Consider the following 16,707-nt stretch of genomic DNA (forward strand, 5'->3'; position numbering starts at 1 on the left):
TGGGGTCCTGATGGGCTTTATCCTAGAGTCTTAAAAGAGCTGGCTAATGAGGTAGTAGATGTATTGGTGTTAATTTTTCAAAAGTCACTAGATTCTGGAAAAGTTCCATCAGACTGGAAAGTAGCAAATATAACCTCTCTATTCAGGAAGTGGGGGAGGCAGAAAACAGATAACTATAGACCAGTTAGCTTGAAGTCTGCCATGGGGAAGGTGTTAGAATCGATCATTAAGCAGGCTATAGCTGTGTACTTAGAAAAACTCAAGGTAATCGGAAATAGTCAGCATGGCTTTGTGAAAGGGAGATCGTGTTTAACCAATTTATTGGAGTATTTTGAAGGAGTAACATGGATAAAGGGGAGCCCGTTGACGTACTGTATTTGTATTTCCAGAAGGCATTTGACAAGGTGCCACATAAAAGGTTATTGCGCAAAGTAGAAGCTTATGGTGTAGTGGGTAACATATTAGCATGGATAGAGGATTGGCTGGCTGGCAGAAAACAGAGTATGCATAAATGGATCCTTTTCTGATTGGCAGAATGTGATGAATGGAGTCCTGCAGGGGTCTGTGTTGGGGCCTCAACATTTTACAATTTATATCAATGACTTATATGAGGGGAGTGATGGCATGGTAGCTAAATTTTCGGATGATACAAAAATAGGTAGGAAAGTATGTTGTGAAGAGGACATAAGGAGTTTGCAGACCGATATAGATAGGCTGAGTGAGTGGGCAAAATTCTGGCAGGTGGAGTATAATGTGGGAAACTGTGAAGTTGTTAACTTTGGCAGGAAGAATAAAAAAATAGAGTATTACTTAAACTGAGAATGACTGCTGAACTCTGAGGTGCAGAGGGATCTATGTGTTCTAGTGCATGAGTCACAAAAAGTTAGGATACAGGTACAGCAAGTAATAAAGAAGGCTAATGGAATGCTTGTCCTTTATTACAGGGCATTGGTGAGACTACATCTTGAATATTGTGTGCAGTTTTGGTCTCCTTATTTAAGGAAGGATGTAAATGCATTGGAGGGGTTCAGAGGAGGTTTACTAGATTGATAGCTGGAATGAGCGGATTGTCTTATGAGGAAAGGTTGGACAGACTGGGCTTGTTTTCACTGGAGTTTAGAAGAATGAGGGGAGACTTGATTGAAGCATATAAGATCCTGAACGGTCTTGACAAGGATTTTTCCTCTTGTGGGTGAGTCCAGAACTAGGGGGAGCTGTTTTAAAATTAGTGCTCGCCCTTTTAGGACAGAGCTGAGGAGAAATTTTTTCTCACAGTAGGTTGTGTGACTTTCGAACTCTCTGCCTCAGGAGGTGTTGGAAATATTTTTAAGGCGGAGGTAGATAGATTCTTGTTAGGCAAGGGAATCAAAGATTTATTGGGGGTGGATGGGAGTGTGGAATTCAAGACACAAACAGATCAGCCATGAACTTACTGAATGGTGGAGCAGGCTCGGTGGGCCAAATGGCCTACTTCTGCTCCTAATTCATATGTTTGTATGGGTATTTCCACTATATTATGCTGAGTGACTGTGATTAAGTTTCCATTTGGTCTTGAGTCTATAAAAGCACTGGGAGTGCCAGCCTTGGATTTGATGTGCAAGTCTCTGGAGTGGGGCTTGCTCCACACTAAGCCATGGCCAGGACCTTAGGCTGAATTTTCCCGGCCCCTTGGAGACGGAGTTAGAGGCGGGGAGCCAGGAAAATAGGGAGGGAGCCAGGTTGGAATGGCTCCCTGACAAATTCCCACCGCCCAGGGCCTTTCCCGGGGCGGACAGGGAACCAGGTCGCCTGCCTGTTTCATGAATGTGGCAGCCCATTGTTCCAATTAAGACACCACTTACGGGTCATTTTGCATCGAGACTGGTATTTTACCGACGTCGGAGTAGCTTCCCACCGTTTGCAGAGGCTGCCAGTTCAATCAAGGCAGCCTCCTGGCAGCAGGCCTGCGAGGGGTTTCCCTTCCAACCCAATGGCCCTACCAACTTTGGGCCTCTTTAATTTATAACTTCAATGCAGGCAGTGGAGGGTACCTCCATATTGAGGTGCCCTCATGCTCGCCTGCCAGCCTCGACAGTGCCCACCTCTCCCAGTGAGGCCACCGGCCTGACATCGCTGCTGGCCCTCTGATGGGGCCTGCAGCATCAGGAGTCCACCCGCCATCCTGAATAGAATGGCAAGCGGGGAGGTGGCCAATTAGGAGGGCACTTCCCAGAAGGTTGCGCCGGTGGGCGTGCTGGTGACATGGGAAGGCCCGGGACCCCATATTTACTTGGCATTGAAGTCTTGCCGCCCACCAGAAAATCCAGCCTCTTAGGTCAAATAAATTTATGTAAAGTCATTTTCTCTATTTAAAAATAAAGCTTCTGTTAAAAAAATTGCAGTGATTTTAATTATCGCTGCAGTTGACCATGTAAAGTTGAATGGTAGAAAAGATTTTTTTTTAAAATCAGATTCCTGTGTTGTGGCCTGGTATTTTTGACTGTACTTGGTGGCCTTCTAAGCACCTCATTAAACCCATGTCTTAAAATGAGCTGAAAACTGCAGTGAAATTTAACCTGTAGCACATATTACATTCAGGTCTCACAATTAAGTGAATGCAGCCTCAAGTGGTTCATTTTGGAATTCCCACTTGAGTATTAAAATGAAGAATTGAGCTGAAGAAAATCTCAATGTAAATATATGAAGCACTTCCCTCGGAAGTAGTGGAGGTTTTCACCATTCTCTTTGCTCAGAGCCATCTGGGAGCTGCCCTTTTCCCTGGAAGATAACATTCCACTGTCACTGATTATTTGACGATATGTAATGGTTCAGCTGCCAAGCAACACACAGAAATAAAAACTTTGCCGAAATGGGTGGGTTCCTGAGAGCTCTATCTGCTACACCTTTGTCATCTGGCAACTGCAAACATTGTGAACTTACAGTTGGATCAAAAGCAGAAGAGGTTGCGTGAGTGCCGAGGAAGGCAAAACTTACATCCCTCTCCACTAATCTTTCACTCTGATTCACTGAACATAGCGTGTTTACAGCATGCAAGTGTAACCTGTTGCAACAAGCAAATTGCAAGAAGGCACGGCAGCCTATTCGTGGGTTTGGTACTGGGCTATCAAAGTGCGTGTTCAAATCCCACCAGGGCGGCACAGTGGCGCAGTGGTTAGCACCGCAGCCTCACAGCTCCAGGGACCCGGGTTCGATTCTGGGTACTGCCTGTATGGAGTTTGCAAGTTCTCCCTGTGTCTGCGTGGGTTTTCTCCGGGTGCTCCGGTTTCCTCCCACAAGCCAAAAGACTTGCAGGTTGATAGGTAAATTGGCCATTATAAATTGTCACTAGTATAGGTAGGTGGTAGGGAAATATAGGGATAGGTGGGGATGTTTGGTAGGAATATGGGATTAGTGTAGGATTAGTATAAATGGGTGGTTGATGTTCGGCACAGACCTGGTGGGCCGAAGGGCCTGTTTCAGTGCTGTATCTCTAATCTAAAAAAAATCAGTAAAGCTGGTAACCTGTGGACCGGCACCCACAGAATCATCATGAAAAGCTGCTGACTTTTGGGGGGGGAAAAAACTGGCTCAGTAATTTCCTCTTGTCTGTAATTGCCTCCTGCTCCACACTGTGACTGACTCTTATTGCCTCCTATTACCTTGGGATGGACAATAAATACTGTCGCTCATGTCCCAGGAACAAATATATTTCAAAAGTCTGACTTTTCTGTTGCGCCGGGGTATTTTTGGATGTACCTGGTGACCTCGTAAATATCTCATGCCAACTGAGGAATTTAATCTGGAGAAAGTGGGCAGTTTTACAGCCTTTAATGGAATTCCAACGTTTGAATGAAAGATTGTTATAGCATACCGTACATGTGCTCTTGTATTGCTGTCCTATAAATTTCTGCCGGTTGCTGTTTGTTAAAGGCATGAGGAACTCTCGTCTTAGCTGAGAGAGCAGTGTGGGTTCGATCTCAGCATCGACAGGGAGGAATTGGGATTAACCTACCTTGCAATCATTTGAAGAATCCTGTTGCCAATTGCAGATTGTTTCTCAACTAGCTAACACCTGACCAAAGGCCACAGATGGAAAGAAGTCATTTAGTCTGTTGTGTTATTGGCTCTTAACACAAACATATCAAACTCTATAACAATGATTGGTAAACTAAATGAAGGGTTCTTTATTGAAGAATAACCAGATTTTAGGAGAGCGACCGGCGAAATAACACTGCTCCAACTACTGTATCACATGTTAACTTGCATCACTTCCTGTGATGATGTATACTAAACTATTTGCATATTCAGCGGTATGTTAATCAGTATTAAAGCAATTAAAGCAATATCACACCTTCACCCTATCCTTAAATAGAAAAATTGCATAAGTTATAAGCTATGTACATAATGAAATAGGATAATTTGTGAACAGTATTTACGCATGTGTGGACTCTCACAATAATTATTCAAGTGTCTCTGAAATGTACAGATGGTCTGCTGACTCGACCTGATCTGGTAACAGTGAAACTTTGCTGAGATCTGGAATTGTCAATTCTTTTCTCTTGACTCATAGGTCTAGATTGACAATTATCTTGCACTTGAGTGTTGTACATGTCATTTTCCTTGACTCTGCTCTCAGAACTTGAATGTGAATGTGTTCTTGATGCTACAGGAGTGTTAGGTATGATGCTGTTGGATAACTCTCTCTGCTGACATCTATTCCTCCTCAACGTCACTCCATTCAGGGAGTTACCCCGTATGACCGTGGCTCATTACAGATCTTTGACACTTCTCCAGGGAACCATGTCTTCTCTTGCGGGTGGATCTCTCTGACCTACGTGCAGCAGAGGCATCTCCACGCCTGCATGTTTGTCATGTCTGATTTTCATTTTCTCTTGTCTTACCAATAATTTATCGTGGACCGATGACAATCTGATCAGGTGATGACTCAGAAGAGTTGTCCTGACTGCCTTCCGAACATGATCTCTAGTGGGGATGGTAATCCTGTATCTGGTGATGTTCCTCGTAAGTGCAAATTGCTATTTGAATGTCTTGATTGGTCTCCTTACATTTAAAGATTAGTGACTTCACTGGCCATACCATCCTTTCCGCTAGTTCATTTGACCTTGGATAGTGTGGAGATGACATAATGTGATTTACAGCCAGCTTTGCGCACATGTCTTTGATTGGCTTACTGGTATACTGTGGATGATATCTGACACTATCTTCTCTGGGGAATCAAGAAGACTGAAAACTGCACTCATCGTGTTTGCCACCAATGCACTTGATTTGGCGAATGATAGGAAATTTGGGGAAGTGTTATTAATAAGTAAGAAGTCATCACATCTGACAGTAAATAAGTCAATAGCTATTCTTGACCATAGATGTGATGGAAAATCATGAGGATGGAAGGGCTCTCTGTTCTGACTCGGCTGATGCTCCTGACATCCATCACATATCCTCACTGCTCGTTCTTTGCCATTATTAACCTCTGGCCAATAAATTGTCTCACGTGCTTGATCTTTCAATGCCCATGTGCATTGATCTAATTGGCTAAGGATATCTCGACAAAGTGCTATTGGTATCAATGCCAAATACCTGTCAGTATGCCTCCCATCAGAACTGTGGGTGGAAAAGAGTGGAGGGGCAGGAGGGTAGTATAGGGCTAGAGGAGGCTACTGGCAAGGGGAATAACGAGGCCATGATGGGATTTAAACACAAGAAAATGAATTTTAATCTTCAGGCATTGGGGAACCAGGAGCCACTGTAGGTCAGCATTGACAGAGGTGTTGGATGGTCGGGACATAGTGCTGGTTAGGATACCTTTGGGAGTAATTCTGTGGGCCAGTGCCTCCTTTTAATTGTAACAACCTGTAAACTTATGCTCTTGCTTAATAACCCTTTATTTTTGTGCGTGCTTCACATCTGGTCTGGATTTGAATGAACCACGTGGTTTTTAATACCATCCTGATGTTTGAGCCAACATTGAGAATATTGCTTGCTTTGCTTGTTTTTGACATGATGCTGAAATGTCAGTGCAGCCTTCAGGTGAGGAAATGATGGCACCGTCGGCTGCCATATGATAGAACGGGGCCCCTTTAATCACCTTTCAATTCATTCTGGGGATGTGGGCATCGCTGGCATTTGTTGTCCTGCCCTAGTTGCCCCTTAAGAAGGTGGTGATAAGCCGCCTTCTTGAACCACTGTAGCCCGTGTTGTGAGGGTGCTGTTAGGTGGGGAGTTCAAGTCAGCTTGCTTGGAGGTGACCGTGTTCAGCCACTGCACCAGTGGTCTTACTAATATCTCATCAGTGAGAGAGAGCCTCCTTCATCAGTCCTATTGGGAAAGAAAGACTGTTAAAAACATTTAAAATGTCAATAAAGATGCATATGGGGGACAGAAACCCAAACTGTAATAACAAGCATGGCAGTAAAATAGAAATCAGAATACTGAGAAATTGCAGTTTTGTATTCATTCTCGGGTTGTGGTGTCACTGGCAAGGTTGGTATTTATTGCCCATACCTCATTGGCCCTTGGGGAAGTGGGTGGTGAGCCACCTTACTGAACCACTGCAATGCTTGAACTGGTGGTGCTTCCACAATGGTGTTAGGTCGGGAATTCCAAGGTTTTGAGCCAGTACTGATGAAGCGCATGGTGCTGTGCGAGTCAGCCAGTGTGGCAACTTAAAGGAGAAACTTGGAGGTGCCAGTTTTCTATGGTCTTGCTGCTTGTCACCTTCTCGGTGAGTTGTTTCCAGCTGGGAGGTGTTGTTTGAAGTGAGCTTGCAGAGTAGCTGCAGTGCTGTCAGTAGAACATACCACAGCCACAGTGTGCTGAGAGTGCGGTGGAGAGCGAGGCCAGTTGAACCTCTTTGCTGTTGTGTGTCCTCCCACTTCAATAAAATGCAATTCTAATGTGAAGTTTTAAAAGAGCAGTAACCAAGCCCCAGTTCCAGTTTCTCTGACATACTTTCAGTCCTTCTCTCAGAGCCTGAGAAGATGAAAATCCTGTCGCAGTTGGCAATGCCGAGTAGTCAATGAGGCCACCCTGCATGAAGCTGGAGACCTTCCAAGAAGTTATTCTCTAGAGCAGCAGAGTCCAGGTGCTGAAAGAAAAGGTCGGTCAGTTCAAGCAGCAATCCTCATTTTTAAGGAAAAATCCATCAGAATGTGATGAGATATTTTATTGGGCTGGATTCTATAGAGACCTCAACGTCAGGATCTGTGGCAGGACGCGCCTGAAGATGGCCCCGGATGAGGCCCATCGACAGGGCCCTGCCCGATATTGCCAGCAACTGCAAGATCTTGTGGCAGACCCCCACCGCTCAGCGACAGGACAGCAATTTAAAATACCTGAATTAATTACTCTCCCATCACCTCCTGAAGTCCCGCCGCGATCTTCACCCCGGCAACACTGGTAAGTTTATCAGTGCGGTTGGGGGGTCAAATTAACGTCATGGGTGTAGGGGATGGTGGGAAGGGTTATAGTTTAAAGTTTGTGCAGTTGTTGGGCTGGGGGGTGGGGGGACGGTCAAGTTTTAAAGGTAAATGTTTTTTGGTGGTGGGAGGGGCAAAAGAGAGTTTTTAAAAAAATGCCATTTAATTTTAAATATTTAAATTTGCCGGTAGGGCTAACAGCCCTTTAAAAATGGTGTCAATGCCTGTGCACAGGCAGCTGACACCATTGCCAGGGACAGGCAGCTCGTCCTCTCTATGTGATTGTGGGCGGGTGGCCCACCCCAGCTATTTAAATGAGCCACCGCGCTTGGAATCGCGGCGGCTCTTTGACATGTGATCCGCCCATCGCCCGCCACCAATTTTGTCGGCGGGCTTATAGAATGCAGCCCATTATTATCAGAAATATTTTCCGACTGCAGAGCTCCTGTGATATTGGGCCGAATATTGCTGGAAATATAGTGGTGTGTTAATGACACACATCGTTATGAATGTGCAAATCGGCCAGTGACTTCAGGGGATGAAGAGGTTTGCCATGAATTGAGAATCTCTGGATCGGGCTAGTTGATTTACACCACGCTGCACTTAGTTTCACATGAATATGCCCTTAGTTTTCCAGTTAAGAACTTGCTTTATTTGGATAATTAGGTTAAGGCTTAGAATTAACAGCGCAAGTATCTTCTTAATGACAGGATACTTGTCAAAGTGATGCCACTTAATCTCTGACCCAGAAAGGTAGTAACTTAAATGTTCAATCTCATTCCTGCAGGTAGTCAACTGTTGTAAAAGATTTTAAACTGTCACAGTGAATTTTAATTTTTTTCATACATTTCCTTTTCTCTCTTTCTGTACTTGATTCGACTCCAATTCTCTCTATTTCCTTCTCTGCTGTTCCTCTGTTCCTTTCTCAATCCTTTAATCTCTTTACTTAAGGAGAAAGATTGCTGGTTCCGTCGTTCACTGAGGTCACAGATGCCCTGTTGCCCTCACTGTGACGTTATCAGCTCGCACTTCCAGCAGGTTATGTTTTATCATGTATCTTTCATTCTTGTATTTGACAGATTGGAAGATGAATTATGCTGGGCCTTTAAGGAAAGCAATCCCACCAAGTGTTGTGGAAGGTTATAAATAGTGGTATAGCCGTCAGGACTTGAAGTTGGAGCAGCAGCGGGTGGGTGGGGTGTTGGGGCGTGGGTGGGGTGGGGTGTTGGGGTGTGGGTGGGGTGGGGTGTTGGGGTGTGAGTGGGTACATAATCTGCACACTTAACGACATTTATACAGTGCCTTTAACATAGGGAAAAAAAGTACCAGAGTGCTCAGGAGATATTTTCACTGCTTTCATATGTGAAGCCAAAGTGCATTTAATCTTCACATTTTCCCTGTGTTTTATTTGAAGATAGTTTTCGTAAGTGACAAGATGAGGGAGGAAACTACAGAGGCACTAGAATTGATATTTGGGGCTCTATTGAGAGTGGATATGGGCTAGAGGACAGGACGATGGCCAATCTAATGCTCATTTGTTTGAAAGAGAGATAATTTGAGTAATTATTTAACATCTGTGGTGGGGAAAATGTTCAACTCTGTAATTTACAATTAATTTAGTATGTATCTAGATCAAGAGAAAATAGTTCAAAGAAGCCAGTATGGATTTCAAAAGTGGCAATCCTACTCGACAAATCTCGTAGAATTCTTTGATGTGTTAATTCTTTGATGGTAGACAGGGGAAATGCAGTGGATGTAGTGTATATGGACTTTAGGAAAGCCTTCTAAAGAAGATTGAGGGATGTGGTATTAGAGATGGATGGAAAATTGGATTGAAATATGTTTCAAAGGAAGAAAACAAAGAATGACTTAAGGGCATTTCTTCCAAAATGGTGGGTGTGGTATCACACAGGGTTTAGTTCTGGCCCAAACTGTGTTTATCAATGGTTGAGATGTAGCTTTAGATAGAGGGGTGGTCGAAATTTGCAGATGATGTCAAAATAGAGGGTATGGTTAATTAGAAAACCAAAGGAAACATCGGTACAGGTTCACAGGACTTTAAAGGCAGTATCGTCTCACTGTTCTCCAAGGGAAGGGTGCGAAGATGTGGAAACAGCAACTTCGTAATTCAAGAAAAATACCTAGCTCTTAAAAGGGAAGTGCTGAATATTTGAAAAATTAAAATTGAAAACTGGTCAAGGGCAGGGGGATGGGGCTAGGTGGATATGCCTCAGAGGTCTAGCTTGGGTGCAGTGGAATGATTGATCCTGCGGTGTAAAATTGAGAGATACTGGAATACTTACTTAAGCTTGGGAGCTGCCAGTTGTAGTTCAGCTTTTAAATCTGATCTTCAGTGGGAGAAGGTAATCACAGTGCAGACTGACCAGACCCCATTGTAGGATGAAACTTCTGTAGTAGTCATATACATGGTGAATCTTGTATGTGAAATGCCTTGCTGTGTTTTGGTTGATGATATTTTCTATGTGGTTTCTTTCTAAGAGTTACATACAATAAGTGAAATTCCCATTGAAAACATAGAGCTTGCCAAGGTGAGTAGTTTTTAAAAAGAAAGGCTCAAAGTAATCATTCAATTATTCTGGTACTCAATTCATTGTAGAGTATGATGTCACCTTTTATATTACATAGTATTTACAACACAGAAGCAGGCCATTCAGCCCAACAGGCCTATGCTGGTGTTAATGCTCCACATGAACGTCCTCCCAGCCTATTTCATTTCACCCTATCAGCATATCCTATATTGAGGCATCGTTACATAGATTTTAAGGTGTTTTCATTCTGCAAGGTCATTTAGGAGGTGCACTAACGTGCGACTTTTAGTGGAAAGATTAGACACGGAATTATTAAGAAATGTCTACCCCCTCTCTTCACCCCCACTCACCGTCCCCCAGCCCCAGTCTTCAACCTCAATAAACTCCTGGCACAAAAAGGCAATTTTTTGAATCAGGCCATTTTGATTTAATGGCTTCTATTAGTATAAGAGAGTGTGAACAAGAATTGCTGATAATCCATTAATGCTGCTTCATGCCTTTTGTTGTGCAGGGCAAGGGAACATTTCAAAGTGACATTTCAGTGCTGGAAATTCATCAAGATTTAGACTAGAATCCAAAGTTTCAACCCTGAATGTCTGGCCGCTTTACATCTGCGATGATGGAGCAGTCATCTTTTACAGATAATTTGATTTACTAAACTTAGCAACACAGCACGGCAATTTCACTTCTTCAGGCCTGATACAGTTACAATTATCTGTTGAAATACACCTTGTCTGGATACATAAAAAAGGATAGACTTGCATTTATTCACAACCTCAGGATGTCCCAAAACACTTTACAGCCAATGAAGTGTCGTCACTGTTATAATGTAGGAAACACAGTAGCCAATCAGTGCACCAAGTTCCCACAAACAGCAATGTGATAATGACCAGATAATCTGTTTCAGTGATGGTGATTGAGGGGTAAATATTGGTTAGGACAGAACTCCCCTGCTCTTCTTCATTACAGTGTTAATTATGTATTAATTGTGTTGAATTGTATGCAAGTGGTGGGCAGTAACCGGGGATTCACTTGTGCTCCTATAAAAAGGAACAGACTGAAACTATGGTGGCTAGGTTGGGAGGTGCATGTTTATAATGTGTATCTCTTTAAATAAAAGATTATAAAAGTGTGTAAGGGTTGGCTCCAGTTCTATCCTTCACCACTTGGCTTTCTGGAGTATAACAATAGTGCCACTGGATCCTTTACATCCACCTGAGAGGGTTGATGGGTCTCAGTTTAATGTCTCATTTAAAAGATAGCACCTCTAACAGCGCAGCACTCCCTCAGTACTGCACTGAAGTCTCAGCCTAGATTTTTGCGCTCATGTCTCCAGAATGCAAATTGAACCCACAACCTTCTTTGAATTTTGCAGTTGCCCCATCAGGTTTAATCAACTGTTTCTACTGATACAAGATTAAAAGTTTTGTGTGTTTGAATTGAGCTATGTAGAAATAAGTTGCTGTAAATTCCTCAAGACCTCTTCCTGGCATGTGCCCTTCAAATAATTGAAGCCCCAAGTTCCTAATTTAAAATGCAGCCCTGAGAGCCTTCTAATTATTTACACTGCACTCCTCCTCTGCAGGATAAGATTGAGGCCCAGATGGATATGACTGAGGAGGAATGCAACAGGCTACTGTTATGATCCCTATGGAGACCACCAATAAAGCAAAAGAGTCAAATCCACCAACTGACCCCAATTTAGGAAACTAAAGCCAAATGAACAATATTTCACTTTTATAAATTTTACTTTAACACTCAAACCAAAGCTAACACAAATTAAATATGGACTAACAGTTAAATCACATTATTTATATATATATGTCTTAAAGGTTACACATTAACTATCAGATGCAACAAGGATGTATCTCACAAGTCCTTTGGCAGTCCTAACTGCAGGATGATACCAAACTGTCACAAAGTCCTTCAGGTCTTTGAACTTATCAAGTAGATCTCCAGATCCTGTCTCCAAAGTTACAAACACCAATTTCCACTCGAAGACAATTTCTCTACAATCCGAACCCCACCAATACTGTGCATCCTTCCTTTACTTCCATGGTTTTGGCTCACAACAAGCCTAGTGGTGTAACTTCACTGGTCATGCCTTACATAACTCTTTAAGGCACTAAAAACAACAGTAGAAACTTGTATTTTCCAAGGGTCAGCTCCCATAAAACAGGTTCCAATTCAAAGAGCATGTCTTTAAAAGAAAAACTGCTCCCAGCTTGTTTCAGTTCAGCAGCTCTGGGAAACTTTTAAAAACAACCCCCAGCTTTGCAGCTGGCTTCCACCCTCCAGTGTCTTCTTGTGAAAACTGAAAGCTAAGCTCCAATCACATGTCTCTGGTAAAACAAAAGCTGTTTGTTTTGTTAACCTGGTTCTGACCTCCCAGAATATTAGCTTTTAGTTTCATTTTCAAATCAGGCTCTGTCTCAAAAAAACATGCTTTGAAACCAAGTAATAGCATGCAACAGGTCAGCTGCACAGAACACAGTCAGCACACAAGGACTCCATCACACTACTGAAAAAAGAAAGCAGCCAGCAGCACAAATCAGGCCTCCATGTGAACTTATCACCTGACTAAGAGAAAACACTGATGATCTATTTAAATGGCTGCCCCAGCAAAGACACCAGCCAGGACTGCGACCCTATCCAGCCCAGCCCAGCTGGGGTCATCTCTGGAAGTGAAATCTGATTCACCACTGCTGTGTCAAACTCCTGTCCCATTCATCATTAGGTGTACCTGTTGACAGCAGCACTGATTGGCTCATTGCCACCAATCAGAAACAGAGTGCCCAGTGGCAACCACAGTTTGACTTTGAATCATGCCAGGCATTATACTCTTTTGGACTGAAAGGTTAAGAGGGATGTGCAGAAAAGGGGGCTAAAAGGATTGAAGATAATGTGGAGTCTGCACATATCCACTGAAACAGTAGGACCCCACGACTCAAAAGGGATTTTGTAGCTGAATAAAAGCTGCTCCCAGTCCGAGGAATTTGACATTTATTTTATTCACATAAAGTGTGCATATATCTCATTGCTAAATTTAGAAAAGATGTACTATATATATGGGATAGGGACAGGAGGTATTGATGATTAATTAATGCAAATGGAGTGTCATTAGAGTTGCCGTAAAATGTATGATTCTTGGTGATATATTGAAGGAATGAACATTTGCAGCAACTTTTACTTGGCCTGAAATTCTATCCATGTGGTTTTTAAGTCTGCATCCAGTCATTTTATCAGAACTGTAACTGATTTACTTTTTTTATCAGAACTGTAACTGATTTACTTTTGTCTCCCAGGTGGTGGATTTTGAGGTTCTAGCACTTAAATTGTTCAGCAAATGTATAGACATTGACTTAACTGCAGCTTGTCATTGGTTACTGGCCCAGGGTATAGACATTGAATACTATGCACCTCAGGTGTGGGCATGTGCGAGCGAGTGTACACACACCGCGCAGGCATGACAGGCATGCCACACGTCCACATGTTCGCAAGTCAGACACACACCATGCCCACACACATGCAAATACACCCGCACAACACGCATGCATGCCACACAGGTTTGCAATACAGAGTTAGAGGGCTGCTTAATCTGTTGCATTTTTAGATGCATTCTTTCTCATCTGTTCAGTTGATATTTGTCGGTCAATAAATGTTATGCCTTTCTTAAGGACTTTGAGTTTTATCAATCTTTAAAGGGATATTGGTTCTAATTATGTAGCTTCTACTTTTGTGACCTTGCATCAAAAGGTTTAATCACTTTACAAATCTTGTTCCATGAAAAAGCACGGAATGATTTTAATTTTCTGCTGTATTTGATTCCCTTGGCATAACAGGAAGACATCTTCTTAAGCGTGAATTTATTTTCAACCGATTCAAAAAAAAATGTTAATGAATGTTAAAAATGTTAAAAAATGAAACAATGAGCTTGTTTAATGAATAGATTTAACCGAAGAGCATTAACAAACGGAAACTTCAACGCCTGCCCAATCTCAATCGCAGTTTTCCCCTCTAGGACTTTCCAGAAGATCTCTCAATTTTTAATGACACAGCTCATCAAAAATGTCCTTTTTAGTGGAAGTATTTTGTTCATGCCCAATGCTATTCACAACTGAGTAACATGCATTGCTTTGCTCTCTTTTAATTCTGATATTTGCATTTTATGGCAGAAGATTCAAGCTGTCTTTGCCTAAGAGAGATGTTTTTATTTTTTGCTGATATTTGAATGTTATGAAGAGACCCAATGGTCTGTTTAATTATTCCTGTATATAGATAAGTACGGCTGTAAATTTTCCACTGAAAATTTGTGATTTAATGCAACCGCAGCCCCAAGCATCTAATCTTGTTATTGTAAATGGGCCAATTAGTTCCAATTTGGATAAGAAAAAAATGATTCATTAATTCATTTTCATAAATCACTGGTTAGGCCTCAGCTGGAGTTTTCTGTCCAATTCTGGAGATCATACTTTAGAAAGGCCTCAGAGAGGTTGCTGAGGAGAGTTACTAGAAATGTATCAGGTATGAGGGACGTTAATTACATGGAGAGACTGGAGAACCTGGGGAAAGAGAAGTGGAGGAAGTAGGACTCATCGGATAGCTTGTTCAAAAAGCCGTACAGTCACGATGGGCCAAATGGCCTCCTTCTGTGCTGTATTATTCTCAAGGGTTGGCAATGTACCTGTAGGTGGACACCAGTGTCTGTGGTAAACAGTTTTGGGGTCCGTGACTGGTAATTGCAAGCACGAGAAATTTCCTATTGGCTTCTATAGACCGGCTTTTTTTAAAAATCGCAAGTGTCAGTTTCGCAGCTGACAGGTGCTGAAGCAGAGACAGCGCTTTCTGAACTTTGGACAGCTTCAGGGTTTTCCGGCAGGTTCTGATTTTTATTTTAGTCCACCAGAAAATCTGAATCTGTCCGGAGTTCGAAAGAGCTGTTCCCACTCTCAGCAACAGTCAGAGAGAAAGCAAGAGGAGGAGAGAGTGCGAGGTGGGGCCTGGTACAGAAGTACAGAGAAAGAGAATGGGGGAGGGAGAGTGAGAGAGGGGGGACAAAGAGAGAGTGAGGGGAGAAAGAGTGAGTGGGGGAGATAGACAGAGAGAGTGGGGAAAGTAGACTCCTTCCATATCTGCAGGAGCATGGAGAAGATGCCAAACAGAGTAGGGGCTAGGACACAACCCTGTTTCACTCCATTCTTCACTCTGAAGCTATCAGAAGTGGAGCCATCAAACTGTACACTGCAGTGCGTGTTGTCATGTTGTCACCTTCAATGACATATGCACATATACACCCAGGTCCGTCTGCTCCTGAGTTGTGCTTTTTATTTTATATTGTCTCTCCATGTTCTTCCAACCAAACTGAATCACTTCACATTTCTCCGAATTGAACTTCATCTGCCATAAAAACCAGAAATGCTGGAAATACTCAGCACGTCTGGCAGCATCTGTGGAGAGAGAAGCAGAGATAACATCTTAGGTCAGTGACCCTTCATCAGAACATCAGTCCGCCCATTCCACCAATTTGTCAATGTCCATTTGAAGTTCTCAGCTATCCTCCTCACAGTTAACAATGCTTCCAAGTTTCATATCATCCGCAAACTTTGAAATTGTGCCCTGTACACCAAGGCCTAGGTCATTACTATATCTCAAAGGGTTGTGGGCTGAAGGAGATTACAGAGCTATGCAGGGGTTAGGACATGGAGCGATTTGAAAACAAGGATGAGAATTTTAAAATTGAGGTGTTGCTGGAGCGATATCCTATGTCGATCAGTTAGGGGCGAAAGGTAAATGGAACTTTGTGTGAGTTAGGATGCAGGCAGCAGAGATTTTCATATGCTCCTATTTATGGAGGGTGGAAGATAGAAGGCCAATCAGGAAAGCATTGGAATAGTCAAGTCTAGAGGCAACAATGGCTTGATTGAGGGCTTCAGCATCATATGAGCTGAGGCGGGATGGACTCAGGCAATGTTATGGAGGTGGAACTAAGCCGTCTTGGTGATGGAGTAGATATGTGTTCAGAAGCTGACCTTGGGATCAAATAGGACATCGTGTTTGTGAGCGGTCTGGTTCAACCTCAGATATTGACCAGGGAGAGGAAGAGAGTTGGTGAGGAAACTGAGTTTCTGGAGGGGAACAAAGGTAATAGCTGCACTCTTTCCAAGTTGGAGGAAATGATGGCTCACACAATACTGGATGTCAGATAAGCATTGTGACAAATCAGAGGTAGTAGAGGGGTTGAGAGAGGTCATGGAGAGAGGGAGCTGGGTGTCATCAGTGTACAAGTTGTGTGGGTCATGCCATTTATATGTTGGACCAGATTTTGCTGCAGCAGGACATCTAATGGCATCTGCCATTAATTGGACTGCACCTGGCATGCTTAAGCTTTTTAATTTTTTCCATGGCAAGTTGTTAAAGTGCCAGCTGTTAAAGATGCAGTGAGGGAAACAAGGCATCGGGGACCTGAGTGAACAGGGCAAGAAACTGGGTCTCTCCTTAACCAATCAGATTGAAGGATTGTAAACATAACAGTGCAAGGCTTGGGAAGGAAGAGTAACTTGCCATTGACATGGCCGAGCAAGCCACTGAGTTGTACCAAACTGCTACAGAGAAGTTGAATAAGAATAAAACTGGACAGACCACTTGGCATCAACCTAGGCACCAGAAACGACAATGGCAAACCCAGCCCTGTCGACCCTGCAAAGTCCTCCTTACTAACAGCTGGCAACTTGTGCCAAAATTGGGAG

This window comes from Heterodontus francisci, chromosome 13, assembly GCF_036365525.1.
Source record: "Heterodontus francisci isolate sHetFra1 chromosome 13, sHetFra1.hap1, whole genome shotgun sequence".
Taxonomy (NCBI): Eukaryota; Metazoa; Chordata; class Chondrichthyes; order Heterodontiformes; family Heterodontidae; genus Heterodontus; species Heterodontus francisci.